The sequence below is a fragment of the Anarhichas minor genome, unplaced genomic scaffold (assembly GCF_050575085.1).
Source record: "Anarhichas minor isolate MPS153535 unplaced genomic scaffold, ASM5057508v1 ptg000032l, whole genome shotgun sequence".
In the NCBI taxonomy this organism is placed as follows: domain Eukaryota; kingdom Metazoa; phylum Chordata; class Actinopteri; order Perciformes; family Anarhichadidae; genus Anarhichas; species Anarhichas minor.
The window spans coordinates 1,742,225-1,747,160 of NW_027466478.1; the positions used below are offsets into that span (position 1 = coordinate 1,742,225).

General features: G+C 41.9%; 1 long non-coding RNA gene across 1 annotated transcript; it reads right to left on the reverse strand.

Moving 5' to 3' along the window:
* Positions 1 to 783: 783 nt before the first annotated feature.
* Positions 784 to 4,343, reverse strand: LOC142964817 (uncharacterized). The gene is made up of 2 exons (XR_012957579.1): positions 4,171 to 4,343; positions 784 to 894 (listed from the first exon to the last, which is right to left on the reverse strand). It is a non-coding gene; the product is annotated as an uncharacterized LOC142964817 (long non-coding RNA).
* Positions 4,344 to 4,936: the final 593 nt, after the last annotated feature.

The window sequence follows — 4,936 nt, forward strand, 5'->3', positions numbered from 1 at the left end:
CGTAAAAGTAACACGGCATTTCAGAAAAGGAACATCAAAATATGGTGGTGGTAGTGTGATGGTCTGTTTTGCTGCTTCAGGACCTGGAAGACTTGCTGTGGTAAATGGAACCATGAATTCTGCTGTCTACCAAAAAATCCTGAAGGAGAATGTCCGGCCATCTGTTCGTGACCTCAAGCTGAAGCGCACTTGGGTTCTGCAGCAGGACAATGATCCAAAACACACAAGCAAGTCCACCTCTGAATGGCTTAAGAAAAACCAAATGAAGACTTTGGAGTGGCCTAGTCAAAGTCCCGACCTGAATCCGATTGAGATGCTGTGGCATGACCTTAAAAAGGCGGTTCATGCTCGAAAACCCTCCAATGTGGCTGAATTACAACAATTCTGCAAAGATGAGTGGGCCAAAATTCCACTACAGCGCTGTAAAAGACTCATTGCCAGTTATCGCAAACGCTTGATTGCAGTTGTTGCTGCCAAGGGTGGCCCAACCAGTTATTAGGTTTAGGGGGCAATCACTTTTTCACACAGGGCCATGCAAGTTTGGATTTTTTTTTCCCCTCAATAATAAAAACCTTCATTTAAAAACTGCATTTTGTGTTTACTTGTGTTATCCTTGTCTAATATTTAAATTTGTTTGATGATCTGAAACATTTAAGTGTGACAAACATGCAAAAAAATAAGAAATCAGGAAGGGGGCAAACACTTTTTCACACAACTGTACATAGAAAGTAAGTGTTACAGTCAGTTATTCTGGACCCATACGCAGACACCGGGACGACAGGGTAGATGAAATAAAAGGTTTTATTTAGTTGTTCGTGGAGCTGGTGGAACATGCAGGTAGGAAGGTGAGGCGGTGTGAGTGGCAGCGGCTGGGCGGCGACGTGGCACAGGAATCTTAAGGCAGAGGGAAAACACAAGTTAGTTGCAAATCAAGAAAACAAAGTTAATTAAAGCTGCGAGCAGAATTGATCGGGCCCTCGCAACTTCACGCACGTCGAGGGTACTAGCAGGACTCTGGCCATGCATTTCTGTGACCGTCATACACTGCGTGCACGAGTTAAACGGTATTTCCTGGTACTGGCAGGACTCTGGGTGACGCGGCCATGAATTTCTGTGACCATCACGCTCTGCGTGCACGAGTGAGATATTTCCTGCGTAGACCAGCAGCGTAGCAAGATCATGTTACCAGGTCTTACGCCTCAAATGTTTTGAGTGTACATCCGATACAATCATAAATGTAAGCCTGTAAAGACCATTAAGAAAATGAATGTGTGTGAATGTGCTTCAGTGTTTGTGACATAACAGACTGTCAGTTTATTGGGATGGGGTTCAACTCCCTGCAGTGTCCTGCTGATTGTATTTGGACTTACATGAAAGTTAACAAAACAGTAGTGCCATTTGCTGTTACTTGAACACTTTAATTTAACACCGTTTTCATTTTAAGTTCTTCTGTAACTTTAGATTGTAGCGTGAAGCATTCATTGTAACATTTAACCTGATTCTCATGAAGAAGCTTTGGACAGATCATTTATACTAATGTCCACTGACATGGTTTGAAAATACACTGTTATCTAACTTTTGCTCTCCAAGCATCTTAGTTTGCACATATTTAGATCAGAGAAGTCTTTTTCTCTGATAAGTTCAGTGTTTGGGGCGCTGTAATTATAGAATCCTGCTTACGTCTGTGCTTATCAGTAGGTGGCGCTATGACAATGAGTTAATATTGGCATGCATGTCAAGTTTGGGACAGTTTGGACATAGTACAGTCGAGTTACAACAGCTTGATGGATGATGGCGAACCATGTAAAATGGCCATCACACCATATCCACATCGTTCGATGAAACCTAACGCTTTTAGTAACTTTTAATCGCTAAGGTCTTTAGATTGTTCTGACCAAATTCTAAGCTGATCGGATTAATTCCCTAGGAGGAGTTCGTAGTACAGCACCTGGAAATGGGAAAAAAACATGAGAAATTCATACACAATTCAAAATGGCTGACTTCCAGTTGGGTTTAGAGCATGGACCCCTTTTTTTTACCCTCAAAAACACCTTAATCTTTCATGGCGAAGACTGCGTCGCCACGGCAACATCCTTTCACGAAACAAGCTTTGAGTAACTTTTCATCACAAAGGTCTTTAGATTGTTCTGAACAAATTTGAAATTGATTTGATTATTTCCCTAGGAGGAGTTCGTTAAAGTAAAGTGCCTGGAAATGACAAAAACGACACTAGAAATTCATACAAAATTCAAAATGGCTGACTTCCGGTTATTTTTAGAGCATGGTCCCAAGAGACTTTTATTTAAGTCCATATGTGATACATGTTCCTACCAAATTTCATACATCTAAGTGAAACATACAGCGTGGGCTGCTTCGTCGAAATTTTGTAGGGGGCGCTATTGAGCCGATTTGCCACTCTGAACCAATAAAATCATATTCTATCACTACATTTCGGGCTTGTAATCTGCTTGCCAAGTTTGCTTATGTTTCGAGCATTTTTAGCCTCTCAAAATTACCTCCATTGTTAACGGCGAAGACTGCATCGCCACGGAAACGGCGTTCGACGAAAGATCAAAAGCTTCATGAACTGGCATTATGAACTTGTTATATTTGTGTGGAACTAAGTTGGTGTTGATCTGATTTACCTACTAAAAGAAACAAGCCAAAGTATAAAGCCTTTAACTTACTGTTACCAGTAGGTGGCACTATGACTATGATTCAAAATTGGCCTGCAAATGTCTTCAGGCCTGGAGTCTAATCAAACATATGAAATCTGGTAAAGATCTGATGATGTGGAGTTACATCCGTTTATTCGTTCATGGCGAAGGATTGAAATTCGCCGAACCGCCACGTCGCCGTCCTTCAACAACTTCTTACGATTTTCCCAATGAAGCATTATCAAGGTCTTTTGGCTTTTCTGACAACATTTGAGAGGGATCTGATTAATCTGTGAGGAGCAGGATGTCTTGAAATGGTCAAAAAACATCATAAAAGTCAAAATGGCCAACTTCCTGTTTGGTTTAATGAAAAACTCCAAGAGGATTTTTTGTGCGTCTCATCACGTTCCACATACCTACCAAATTTCATACAGCTAGGTGAAACCCGATGTTGGGGCTACTCAATAGGGGGCGCTATCGAGCCAATATTTCATAACGCAGCTGTACACCCCAATCAGACTGCAATTTTCGCAAATTCTGGCTTGCGTGCCAAATTTCAGAAGTTTTCCAGTATCCCAAGCACCTCCTTTTTGCGACGAAACTTGTAGAATAAGAATAATAATAAACAATCGAAAAACAATCGAAAAACAATAGGTCCTCCGCTCCGACTAAGTCGGTGCTCGGGCCCTAATAAACAATAGGTCCTCCGCTCCGACTATGTCGGTGCTCGGGCCCTAATAACTGGTTAACTGATCAGCCAGGGGGATGATCAGTAAGCCAATTTATATAAACTAAAGGCCAGAGTGGGCCTTAACATCCCTGGTCAGAATACACGTTGGCTCGACCTAAAAAGAGGTTGTTCATTAAAACAAGGGTGCTGCTAACAGCAAACAGCACAGAACAGGGGCGCAGTGCTGATAATAGCGTCAGACCCTGTAGGCCAGTGGTCCAACCACCGGGCCGTGGATCATTTGGTACAGGGCTGCACAGAAAGAATAAATATTATATTATTTCCGTTTTATTGATCATCAGAGTCTGAAAGAAGTTTTATTTTGAAAAATCACCGGATTCTCTCGCAATTGCATCCGTCTGTGCCTCTTGACATGTCAAGACGCTTGTCTCGGTCACGTGATACTTACCTCAAAAATTAAGCCCGCAAACTAGCGAAAATGAGTAAAAACTTTTGGAGAGCTTCTTTGCAAAGGGGGAAAGGCCCATTAAGGAGACAGGAGAAGAGCCTACAACTTCCAAGAAAAAGAAAGCTTAATTTAACAGACAATATCAGGACTCTAATTAAATATCAGGAGTAATTCTGATGCTCCAAACCCGCTCTGCATAATATGTTGCAACAGAGGAAGATCAGCTGCTGGAGATTGTAAATGACGGTGTATTGCTCTGCTCCAGAAGGGGGGGGAGGAGGGCATGTAGCGCTGCTACCGTGGCTATATAAGTAAGACACGGTTACTAACATGACACCATAATACAATGAAATCAGGATCTAATTTAGACTCACCGACACAGATCCGCAGGTGAGTTACCTGTGCAGGACGAGGGGAGCCCCGGAGATAGTCTACAAAATGACAGAAAGCCAATACAACACCAGAACGGCACGACTGACGGAAACAATGCGGCAGCGTCCTGCATACCTGCAACAGTGGTGGAAGTCCTGGAGACCGGAAGCGGGACACGCGTTTGACGTCAGGGAGGAGCTAAGGGAATCCCCGTCACATTTATATGATGCCCCCGCACTGTGATTGGCTAGTGTTGGCCTTGTAATTAAAGGGACACCGAGGCCCTGCGAGTGGTAAAAGCTCCCTTCTGCTACACACTGATGGAAACTTGCAGCGTTGCTTTTCCTCCGTGTGTAGCCTATTTATGTAGCTGTGATGTTTGGACTGTTAGTTCGGTTTTTAAATTTCTTACATTTACGGTTGTATGATTTAGAAATTATGCTATCTTCACATATATTTATTTATATAAATGTTTAAATAAATATGACATCCAAGAACTAAAATATGCCCAATCTTATATCCTCAATTATAATAATAACATAGTTAAATATATAAAAAGACATCCAAACTTCAAGACCACTGTGAAAAGTAGATTTATTGAAATATAAAATATCATAAACTTCTCATATATAGCCATCATTACCTTAGCTCTGTTTCCAGATCCCACGTTTGCCATGAAGACCCTGCTCATCTTCATCAAGTTGGTCACCTGACTCCAAACAAATCTTGCGAAGAATGCAACATGCTGTGACAGTTGCACTGACATTT